A 13,172-nucleotide genomic window follows, 5' to 3' on the forward strand; every position below is an offset into this window, starting at 1 on the left:
CTTCCACTTCATCCATTTGGGATGGAAGGTAGTTTTCAGGAGACTGTAAGTATTTACACTTGTTTGTAGTTAAGCATGGGTTTGTCATTGTAGGTGGAAATGGTAGCTATTTATTTTTGGCCTAATTTTTCATTTTTTGTGGAGATCTCTCAAGTTGGGGATCTTTATGGATACACCCCTATTAGAGGGTTGATGTGTTCCTTTATTTTTCTTATCATTTTTATATGGGACTGGACCCCTTATCCACAAACTCTTATTGATAGAAAAGGAAGAGGAAAATAACATCTATTTCTAAAACTTGTCTTCGACATTGAGTATTTCAATTATTATCTCTAGAGCTTATCATATTGACAATACCTTTATTTACCTCAAGATCATTTCTAAAAGATGTCTCTAGGAAATATTAAGCATGAGATTTAGATGTTTTGTGAAGAACACAAGTGATCACTGAGAGGGGGGGTGAATCAGTGATATTTAAAAATTTAAGCCAAAAGGTATAACATTTGTAACACAAAATATTAAGATCACACACACACACAAGAGGATATCACATAACACAAATATTTACGAGGAAAACCCAATGTGGGAAAAACCTCAGTGAGAAGATTTGTTGGAGTCTACTGCTCCAATCTAGCCTCACAAAAAATAGTCACTAATTACAATTTGTTTAGGGCACCAACCCAAGGAGAACCCACTCCTGAAATTTTGAGCACCTACTCCTGCTCTGAGCACCCACTTAGAGAAATGCACTAACTGATATAATTAAAAGATTACAATGAAACTCCTTGTTGCAAATGAATTTTTGCAACTCATAAACTAACTGAGATACACAACCTACTGCTTTGTTGTTTACTTCTTTGCCTTCTTGATTCTGCTAATCATCTCAAAAAAATTGTCCAATATCCTTTATGTAATTCCCTCTGATGACTTCTGTTGGTATTTTGGTATGGTTTTGTCATTGATGTCAACACCTACTAACACTTATCAACTCTGGCACTTTGGAGAATCAGCAACATTCACTAGCAAGCGACTTATGCTAAGTCACCGATATCTGGTACACTGGCAGGATATAATGTTCACCAACACTTGGAATGGAATGGAAAACACTTGGTTATGTTGAAGACATCGTTTGGACACTTTGTCTTGGAGATTTGTTCACTGGCATATTCATATTTGCATATTTGCTATTACTGGCAAATAGGTTCAGGTTATACATCGACAGGTTTATCTTTTCTAGATGAGCACGACACACTATGGAGATGTCTTATTAATGTTACAAATGCATCAAGCTGGCATGTTGAATCGATTATTGCATCAGACATTGTTTTATTTATAAATTGATTTTATTGTAATATCTTTTAGAGCCGACCTACTAAAATTGGTCTTAGGTTATGATATAAATGTAAGATCTTATTTGTAAGATCGGCTATGGAATGCGAAAAAAGAATTGTGTGAAGGTATATGCGAGAATAAGTAGAGCTATACACACAAACATCGTTTGAAGGTTGAAGGAAGGTTTTTTTGTGAAGACACTCAGAACTACACCCGTACTGAATCCAACATAGAAATATGCTAATTTGAGAAGTACATTCTTATTGGATTTAACCATCCATTGAGGTCAGTGTGACTCTTATTTGTGTTTGAGCAGTGAGCTCTAGGCGCTTGGCCTTTCTGCATGTGCAAACCCCATTTGTATACACATACTATCTGCAGTAGTATCATTTGATTGTGGGTAAGGTTTCCCACCATGGTTTTTCCTCTTACATGGTTTCCACGTACAAATATTGGTGTTATGTGTTGTGGATATTATTGTCTTTCTCTTTCATGCATTAATCTTTACTGGTACTATAATTAACTGATAAAACTACCTATCGACATAAAAGACTGGTTTACTAGTATTAAGCATTAAAGCTGGTTAAGTCTTTTTGGTTTGAATTTATTTGACAACTGATTCACCCCCCCCCCTTCTCAGTTGTCCTCGGGACCTAACAATTGGTATCAGAGCCTAGTTCCCTTTTTTTTTAGAAGTTTAACAACTTGAGGAGATCCAATGTCTACTAACTATCTTAGGAAGGACAGTCCTAAACTTGATGGAACCAACTATGGCATATGGAATATTAGAATGAAGACACATCTGAATTACATTGGAAAGGACATCTGGGATGTTACAAAGCATGGTTATACTGCTCCTACTCAGAATCAGCCTAATCCACCTAACTTGGCTAAAGATGAAAAAGATTGCAAAGCAAGAGAAGCACTTTTGAGCGCATTATCAAATCAACAAATCATGGGATTATCAGATAGATCAACTGCTAAATCTATTTGGGATCATTTGGAAACCCTGAATGAAGGAGATTACATAGTCAAAATTGAAAAAATTTAAAGATTCTGGGTCAGGTATGAAAATCTGAAAATGGAAGAAGATGAAAGGATTTCTGCTTTTATGGAAAAAGTTAATGAAATTGTTTTGGGTATTAAATGTTGTGGAGGAACCTTAAGTGAAGATGAAATTGTTTCAAAAATTTTAAGAGGATTGCCACTGGCATATAAAATGAAGGTTACTGCTATAAATGAGTTAAGAACAATGCCTAATACATCAGTAACTAGGGATACATTGATTGGAAAACTTTCAGCTTTTGAAATTAAGGAATTTGATCCTATTGCTACTATAAAGATAGATTTAGCTTTTAAAGCATCAACATCATTTGCATCATCATTTGACAAGTCTGATTGGAAAGCCTTTTAAGCAAGAGAACTTGAGGAAAGCAGGAGAGAAAATGAAGAACTTGAAGAACTTGAAGCACTATTTGCAAGAAAAATGCCTAAAGGTCCAGATGGAAGTAAATATGAAGGTAAAACACCCTTTAAATGTTTCAACTGTAATAAGATTGGTCACATGGCTTCTAGATGCCCTGGTAGACATGCTAGACTAAGAGAAGAAGCTAGGAGAATATACAAGCCTAATCCTGAATATCAAAGATATAGATTTAAGAAGAATAAAGATAAATCTTGTTATCTTGCTGATGAAGGAGTCACTGATGATTCTGATGAAGATCCGACAGACAATGGATGGGTTTTTGTTGCTATAATAGAAGATCAACCGACACCTACTATTCAACCAGTAGAATAGGCCTTGGCAGCTAAAATTGAAGTTAAGGATGAATGGATCATTGACTCAGGATGCTCACATCATATGACTGGTGATAAAAGCAAACTCTTGAACTTTCAGGAATATAAGGGAGGCTTAGTGAGATTTGGAGATGATAAAGCTTGTTTGATCAAAGGCAAAGGTACAATATATCTTGATGGTTAGCATAATACTGACAATGTTTACTATGTGGAAGGTTTAAAGCATACTCTTTTGAGTGTTGGCCAATTAGTTGAGAAAGGATTTCAATTACAATTCAAGAATGGAAAATGCAAAATCATGAATAGAACTGGTTTGGAAATTGCAACCGATAATCAAACTAGAGGTAATATCTTTCATTTGAATAAAAGTGAAAAGACATGCAGGATTGCACATATTGATGAAAGTTGGCTATGGCATAAGAGACTCTATCATGTAAATTTTGATTGCATGATAAAAATTAGTACTACTAAGGAAGTTAGATATTTACCTAAGATTGTCAAACCTCACAATCTAGTATGTAAGGAATGTCAATTTGGGAAGCAAGTTAGAGCTACTTTTAAAAGCATTCCAAAAAGATCAAATAATGCTCTTGACTTAATTCATACTGATTTATGTAGTCCAACTAGAACTAAAAGTTTACAAGGTGATATATATTTCATGCAAATCATTGATGACTACTCTAGAATGTGTTGGGTTACTTTTCTCAGAGAAAACTCAGAAGCACTTGAGAATTTCAAACTGTTCAAAGCAATGGTAGAGAATGAAACCAACAAGAAAATCAAATGTCTGAGATCAAATCAAGGAGGCGAATTTACATCTAAGGAATTTAATACATTCTGTGAAGTGAATGGAATCAGAAGATAGCTATTAGCACCCCGGACACCACAACAGAATGAAGTTGTAGAAAGGAAAATCAAAACTATCTTGGATGCAGCTAGAAGTATGTTATCAGAAGAAAATCTACCACATGTGTATTGGAGAGAGGCAGTAAGAACAATGGTCTATACATTCAACAAAGTTCACATCAAAGGAGAAACCGGTAAGACCCCTCATGAACTATGGTTTGGTATTACTCCTACTCTTAAATATTTTAGAATATTTGGAAGCAAATGCTATATTAGAAGAGATGAGTATATTGGCAAATTTGATCCTAGAAGTGATGAAGGAATATTTCTTGGTTATTCATCTAAGAGTAAGGCATATAGATGTTTTAACAAAAGATTGCAAAAAATTGTTGAGAGTACAAATGTAAAGATTGATGAATAATTCAGAGGAACTTCAAGGTATATAGACTCTAAACGGGCAACATAAATTTTGACAAATGAATCTATATTGAATCCACTGGTACAGAATGAAGATCCAATTACACCGGTATCATTTGAAAATTCCACTGTAACTGAGGAAATGCAGCAAACAAAGACACCTCGGTATGTAAAATTGAATCACTCTAAAGAAGTATAAAGGAGTTATGACAAGAGGAAGACTGGCAAATGAAGAGGTATGTCTTATTTATCAAATTGAACCATCATCAATTAATGAGGCATGTGAAGATAAACACTGGATTAAAGCTATGGAAGAAGAACTAGAACAAATTGAGAAAAAACAACACTTGGATATTAGTTCCCCGGCCTAAAGACAAAAATGTGATTGGAACAAAATGGGTATTCAGAAACAAACTTAATGAAGATGGTAAGGTAATCAGAAATAAAGCAAGGCTAGTGTGTAAGGGATATTCTCAGAAAGAAGGAATTGATTATAATGAGACCTTTGCACCGGTAGCTAGAATTGAGTCAGTTAGATTATTCTTGGCTTTTGCAGCACACAAGAACTACAAAGCATATCAAATGGATATTAAATGTGCATTTCTGAATGGAGATCCTGAAGAAGAAGTTTACATTGAACAATCTAATGGATTTTCTTTGACAGATAACAAAGATATGGTATGTAGACTAATGAAAGATTTGTATGGTTTGAAACAATCTCCAAGAGCTTGGTATGCAAGATTGGATAAGTATCTTTTGAAGATTGGATTTTCTAAAGGTAATGCTGACAACAACTTATATTACAAAGTGACTAATGATGACATCTTGGTTATAGAAGTTTTTGTTGATGATATAATCTTTGGAGGAAAAGATGGATTATGCAAAGACTTCTCTATTGAAATGCAGCAAGAGTTTGAAATGTCTATGATTGGAGAAATAAAATTCTTTTTAGGATTGCAGATTTCACAGACTGATAAAGGTATATTCTTGAGTCAATCCAAGTACTTGAAGGAGTTATTAAAGAAATTTGGGATGGAGAACTCTAAACTGGTAAACACACCTATGACTACAAATGACAAATTATCACTAAGGGATGAATCCACACCTGTTAATCCAACTAGATACAAATCTATGATAGAAAGTTTACTATATTTGACACAAACCAGACCTGATATTATGAATGCAGTATGTATAGTTTCTAGATTTCAGAGTAATCCCAAAGAAAATCATGAATTAGCAGTAAAAAGGATTTTCCGGTACTTACAAGGCACAACAAATCTTGGTTTATGGTATCCTAGAGATGAAAACTTTGAATTATGTGCATACATAGGTGCAAATTGGGCAAAAGATGTGGATGATAGAAAAAGCACCATCGGCGGAGCATTTTTTCTTTGAAGTAGATTAATTTCTTGGTTGAGTAAGAAACAAAGTTGTACATCTTTATCAACAACATAATCAAAATATGTTGCAGCAACAACTAACTACACATAGGTACTATGGCTTAAGCAGATGTTGAAGGACATAAATGCAAAATGCAAGGAACCTATAACTATCTATTGTGACAACACTGCAGAAATTGATATATCTAAGAACCTGGTATTACATTCTAAAACTAAACATGTCTCTATCAAACTGAATTTTCTAAGGGAAAATGTTGAAGCAAAAGAAATAAAACTGGTTTATGTGAATACTAAAGAGCAGATTGCAGATATTTTCACTAAACCTCTGCCTAAGGAGAATTTTGAATATCTCATAGACTAGCTTGGGGTCATACCCCCACTAGTAGAGACTTAGACAATTGATGATAGTCATCAACCGACATAATTAACAGAAAAATCTTTTACTCTGGCTTTGATGAGAAAGCTACTTCTCAGAGGGAGTAGTTGGTATAGTGAATTGGTTGGTATTTTGTATCTAAAAAATGGTCTTTATATTTCTTTGGTATTTGATGTCAAAGGGGGAGAGATTGGTATGGAAAAACACAAGAAAAACACATGTCACTCCCAGGGGGAGAGATTGTTACTTTTTGGGGATTGTTGGTTTTTGGTATTTGGCATTTCTATTTTGGCACTTTGATGGTTTTTCCATCTTGTGTTGCCACCAATGCCAAAGGGGGAGATTTTTGGTATTTTGGTATGGTTTTGTCATTGATGTCAACACCTACTAACACTTATCAACTTTGGCACTTTGGAGAATCAACAACATTCACCAGCAAGCGACTTATGCACAGTCACTGGTAGCTGGTACACCGATAGGATATAATGTTCACCGACACTTGGAATGGAATGGAAAAGACCTGGTTATGTCGAAGACATCATTTGGACACTTTGTCTTGGAGATTTGTTCATTGGCATATTCATATTTGCATATTTTCTATTTGCTATTACCGGCAAATAGGTCCAGGTTATACACCGGCAGGTTTATCTTTTCTAGATGAGCACGACACGCTATGGAGATGTCTTATTAAACTTGTAAATGCATCAACCCAACATGTTGAATCGATTATTGCACCAAACATTTTTTTACTTGTAAATTAATTTTATTGTAATATCTTTTAGAGTCTACCTACTAAAATTGGTCTTAGGTTATGATATAAATGTAAGATCTTATTTGTAAGATCGGGTGTGGAATGCGAAAAAGAATTGTGTGAAGGTATATGCGAGAATAAGCAGAGCTATACATGCATACATCATTTGAAGGTTGAAGGAATGCTTTTTGTGAGGACAATCAGAACTACACCGGTACTGAATCCAACATAGAAAGATGCTAATTTGAGCAGTACATTCTTATTGGATTTAACCATCCATTGTAGTCAGTGTGACTCCTATTTGTGTTTGAGCAGTGAGCTCTAGGTGCTTGGCCTTTCTGCATGTGCAGACCCCATTTGTATACACATACTATTTGCAGTAGTATCATCTTATTGTGGGTAAGGTTTCCCACTATGGTTTTTCCCCTTACAGGGTTTCAACGTACAAATATTGGTGTTATGTGTTGTGGATGTTATTGTCTTTCTCTTTCATGCATTAATCTTTACCGGTACTATAATTAACTGATAAAACTATCTATCGGCATAAAAGACTGGTTTACCGGTATTAAGCATTAAAGTTGGTTAAGTCTTTTTGGTTTGAATTTATTTGACAACTGATTCACCCCCCCCCCCTCCCCCTCTCAGTTGTCCCCGAGACCTAACAACTTCAACTCACTTTTCCGATCTCCAAACAACTCTGATGCTCTCTATATCTCTTTTTCAACAACTGACACACTCATTTCTCAGTGCTATGTCACCTCTCTCTCACTGTCTGTTCAATTGTCTTGCCTCCTCAACATCACACCACAAAAAAAATCTCTCTTTGTTTTTCTCAGTCCATACATATATTTTCACTCCAAGAATGAAATTAAAAATTAAATGATTTCCTCAAACCTCTGAGACATATTTTCTACAGGATGATTAACAGATAACATTAAATGCCTCTACTTCCATTTTTTGATCCATCATTGAGATTAGTTTACCACAAAATTATTCTCCACCTATCCTTGTAATGTCAATTGGTTATAGTCTAATAACCTTATGGAAGTGAGATCTTGTCGACAGAGGATTTTCTGATATTTCTGGAGCCACAAAATCATCTATAATTTGTTCTCTATTTAATGCATCTGTCCTCATTTCTTCCTCAATCGGTTTTGATTGGATTTTTAAACTACCGGATTTGACGCATTAATGTTGACCATATCTGCAAGTAGAAGCTCTTTCATCCATATGGAAATTTTTTCTTTTTATACACTCTGCATGATCCCTGTCTTCAGTTTACCATCCATGTCATCTAGTGTACTTTCATCAGGTGTCCACATGGACCACTCAACAGTTGACATCCATAGGCAAGAAGAAAACCTATAATTTTGTCGATTTCTGTCTTTGAAATATTTCACCCAGACTCAATCATCATCATAGTGAAGGAACTTTTTGATCACTATAGCTTCCACTGTCTGCAAGGGCCACTTTGGTGTCTTGGCAAAACGCCAAGTTAAGATGATAAGAAGGAACTTTATCAGCCAGACACAACTTAAGTCATACTAAAAAAGGATCATCTTTGGTGTAACTCCCACAGGATGGCACAAGGCATTTTGAGTTATACCAAAACCCTATGTCACGACGAAAAAGAGAAGATGGACCCCATGAAATATGTCACTGCTAGGGAGGACCAATCAACAACAACCAGTGGGATGCAAGAGGACACGGGGGCGAAGTGGACCCTATAACACCTCGCTATGAGGCCTAGAGGACTAAACAAAATAAACAAAAATAAAATGTGAATAATTTATATATTTATTTAAAAGATATACCATACATTGCATTGGGATACATGAAACATCATGATAAGGAAAATATGTACAAGACCTAACTAGCAAAAGTCCTTAAGGATCCACAATGATGTTACCCAAGGATAACATTAACCAAACATATTAAAGCATAGGAAACCACATAAGTATGATAACACTTTCCTTTACAAAGGAACATGATCCAAAATACGTCGCCATGGAAATACACATATGAATATCGATTATATTACAAGGTATCCATAAGGATATAATCTGCATGAGTACAACAATGAAGTGAGTACAATAATATGGTGCAAAATGTAGGTCTTCAATCTCCTCATGAGCCATCATGAATAGGATGCTGAGAGAACCAAAACCCAATGGGTGCAAATAGCACTCCACCCAACCATGTGGTACCATCAAATCCACCCCCTGTGCTAGGAGGTATCAATCAGACCCAAGAGACGAAAGGAAATACAAGAAGATACAAATGACTCACACGAGGCTCACAAGACTAGTGTCATAAGAGACTCACAAGGCTATAATCAATGGAACTCAAAAGTAAAAATAACCAATTTCTAGAGACCCAAGCAATCCATAGAAGGGCAAAACCAAGAGGAACCACTAGGTATGAAATAGGGAAGAGTGTCACACTAGGTTGTCATAAGTTACCCTAGTGAGTCTTCACTAGGTCCCGACCCCCTTCTTGGGTTATCCTGGTGACCTCTGCCGACCCTCGTCCCCCATACAAACACTAGTGGACCACACCAACCTTTTGAAAGGACAAGATCGGTGGAAGCCATTATAGGCCCTTCTCTATTACCTCAGCCCTAAACAAGCACTTGAGCATAAGAGGCAACAATTTAATCTTTATTAATGTGAGCTAACTACCCTCCCAAGTTCATTATTTTAAATTATCAGTTGTTTACAAAACTCTCATTGAGTTACCCAGGTGACCATTTTGGGTCCCGGTCCCCAATGAAAGCCACTCCCCCTTAACTTGCATTTAGCAATCAAAATTCAACACAAGGCCTATGACACCCAAAAACAACAAGAGTCTAGACCCCTCTACCATAGCAAGGTTGGATGACTTGCTAGAACAATATTACACACAAGAAGGTACAATATAGCCAAAGAAAGATTGACTAACACCGAAGTCATGCTGGACACCAACCTCATTACAAATAATGACGATGAGAAACTATACACATTAAGGAATACCAACATTGTCCTAGCCTCTGGAACCTAAAAGCATTTAATAACATAACCGGGTATCCCACAAAAGGAACAAGAATCAAATCAATTATAAGGTCTCAAATGTCCAACACAAAAGAATCCAATCTTAAATAAAATACCTAGAGAACATAATCCCATCTATACAAAAATCAATTCAAGTTAACATTAATTTCAATAACCCAAACTTTAAACCATTATAACTCATTTTATTCATAATAATTTGCACAATGAATCTGACATTTTATTTTTCAAAACATTCAAGATAATGCAACTTGTTCTTACAATCTTGCTATCATTATTTTTTATCAACAACAAATTAAATGAAGATTACCCAAGTTCATATGAGAACATATGCATATAAATATTCCTAAACAGAACTTACCCACATAATTAATTAATAATAAAAAATAACATATGGGTGAATTGACAAAGCTGGTTCCCACTTTTGCCAACGAAGGAATTTGGCGAAAGTGGGAATTTCGGATTTGCCATTGTTCAAGCGAAATACAAATGTTCACTCGGACTACCCCTGGGAGTCCGAGCGAACCAAACTGTTCAGTTGGGTTCGCTCGAACATCGAGTGGGTTCACTCGAACATCGAGTGTGCCAAAATCAAGCTCAATTTTTCGAGCGAATGGGGGTTCGCTCGAACCCCTTTTGGTTCGAGTGAACCCAATCCGATCGAACTCGTGTTCGTTCGAACCCCAAAAATTAGAAGTTTCTCCCAAAAAATTTCAGAGTTCTGAAGAATTAATGACTTCGGAGCTCTGGTTCAATGCACGAATGAAATAATCTTGATAACCCAAAAATATTAGATGGTAGTACTCGAAGCAAGCTTTCCAACGAATATAATTTTGTAATATTTTGAATTTATTATGTTCTTGATTTTTTAATTTTATTAAAAATTGGTTTTTCACCGAACATGAACTTCTCTGTTCAACGCATTGGGAAAAATAAGAAACTAATTCAAAAAAATTCTGAAAAATATCTATGCCCTTGGTATTGATGTCTTCTTTCTAACAAAAAAAATAAAATTGAATTTTGATTTATATAGAACAAGTTATGTGTTCAAATGTAAACCTATGTTTGAATTATGACTAGTCGGACTTCAAAACTTTATAAAATGAAAAATATTGAACATATCGCTATAAAACCAAATGCAAGCTCTGGATATTGATGTTACAAACCAAAATTTGAAAGAATTGAGTTTTTATCATTTATAGAAAAAAAGTTATACATTTCGGGAGGCACATCACTCTTAAAAAATGTAGTTTGTTGTAAAAAACTACTTTTCGAGGGAGATGGAAAAATTTTAAAAAAATCTTTCAAAAAAATTTGAAAAAAATGTATATAGAATCTACAAACAAAATGCTAGAAATCACTGATTTACATCATCTTCAAATTTTTAATAGTTTAAAAGTTATAGTTCTCGGAAGTTGAAGATTATTTTAAAAATGTACATCTCAGTGTCAAAAGTGGCAAAAAAGTGGGAACCATTATTGTGAGTTCACCCATATGTATTAATATAAATACATTTACTTTCTCAAGAATATATCTAATTTCCAAATAAATCTATATTTACCAAAATACATGCATATATATTTCGCAAACTCTATACTCAAATCAATTAATCTAAAAATATCTAATTTAATCTTTTATACTATCTTGATCAAGGCCTACCTATATTTATCGATCCAAAATATAACTATTTTAATCCATTTTACTATCTTATCAAATAAACTACATTTTCCAAATTATGAATATAATATATTTATCTAATTATTTGACCATCATTAATATACATATACACATGCATTTATATTTACATAATAATGAATTGATATATATATATATATATATATATATATCAAACATGAAATATTTAGATTAATAAATTTTTTAAATAATAATCAATCTGTTTTATTGTAGTTAGAGAGCGATGCAGTGAGGGGGAAAGCTACCACCGTGGACCCCCCCTAGGTGGTGGTGGAGATCCCACCACCATGGTTAAGCCCATGGTGGCTGGGCTCCCCACCAACGTGGGTAAGCCCACAGTGGGTGGGGTTTCCCATCATCGTGGGTGCCCATAGAGGGTGGGGTTTTCCCCACCACCACGGATGCCATGACACCCCAAGTAATATGCCAAGCACAAAGATAAAAATTGATATGCAAAAAATAATTTTTGCAAAAAAAAGATTTAATCCGAAAATAATAATACTTTAGTTTAAATTTGATATATATATATATATATATATATACATATACATATACATATACATATATGTATACATACATGTATATATATATATATATATATATATATATATATATATATGTATATGTATATATGTATATGTATATATATATGTATATGTATATGTATATGTATATATATATATATACATACATGTATGTATACATACATGTATATATACATACATACATACATATATATATATACATGTATGTATACATACATACATATATATATACATATATATATGTATGTATATATATACATATACATATATATATATATACATATATGTATACATACATATATATATGTATGTATATATATATATATATACATACATATATATATGTATGTATACATATATGTATATATATATATATATGTATATGTATATATATATATATATATGTATGTATGTATACATACATACATATACATGTATGTATACATACATACATATATACATGTATGTATGCATACATATACATATATATATATATATATACATATATACATATATACATATACATATACATATACATATACATATACATACATACATACATACATACATACATATATATATATATATATATATATATATATATATATATATATATCAAAACATACAGACAAGGAATCACAAAAAATTACTCCATGGAAGAAGAAAATATAATCTTTTCAAATCCAAGAATCCACATGCACAAATATTGTTAGACAGTTCAAATAACTGGAAGGCAACTGAGAGAGGGGGGTGAATCAGTTGTCATAGGTAACCGGAACCTTAAGCAATTAAAACTTTAATACCGGGACCCAAAACATTAATACCCGAATAGTAGTTAAACTAATTAAGCATAAACAATAATCACAGAATAGATACCATTCACATGACACCAAGATTTATACATGGAAAACCCAGTAAAGGGAAAAACCACGGTGGGAAGCCTACCCATAGTCAGATAATACTTCT

The sequence above is a fragment of the Cryptomeria japonica genome, chromosome 10, assembly GCF_030272615.1.
Source record: "Cryptomeria japonica chromosome 10, Sugi_1.0, whole genome shotgun sequence".
In the NCBI taxonomy this organism is placed as follows: domain Eukaryota; kingdom Viridiplantae; phylum Streptophyta; class Pinopsida; order Cupressales; family Cupressaceae; genus Cryptomeria; species Cryptomeria japonica.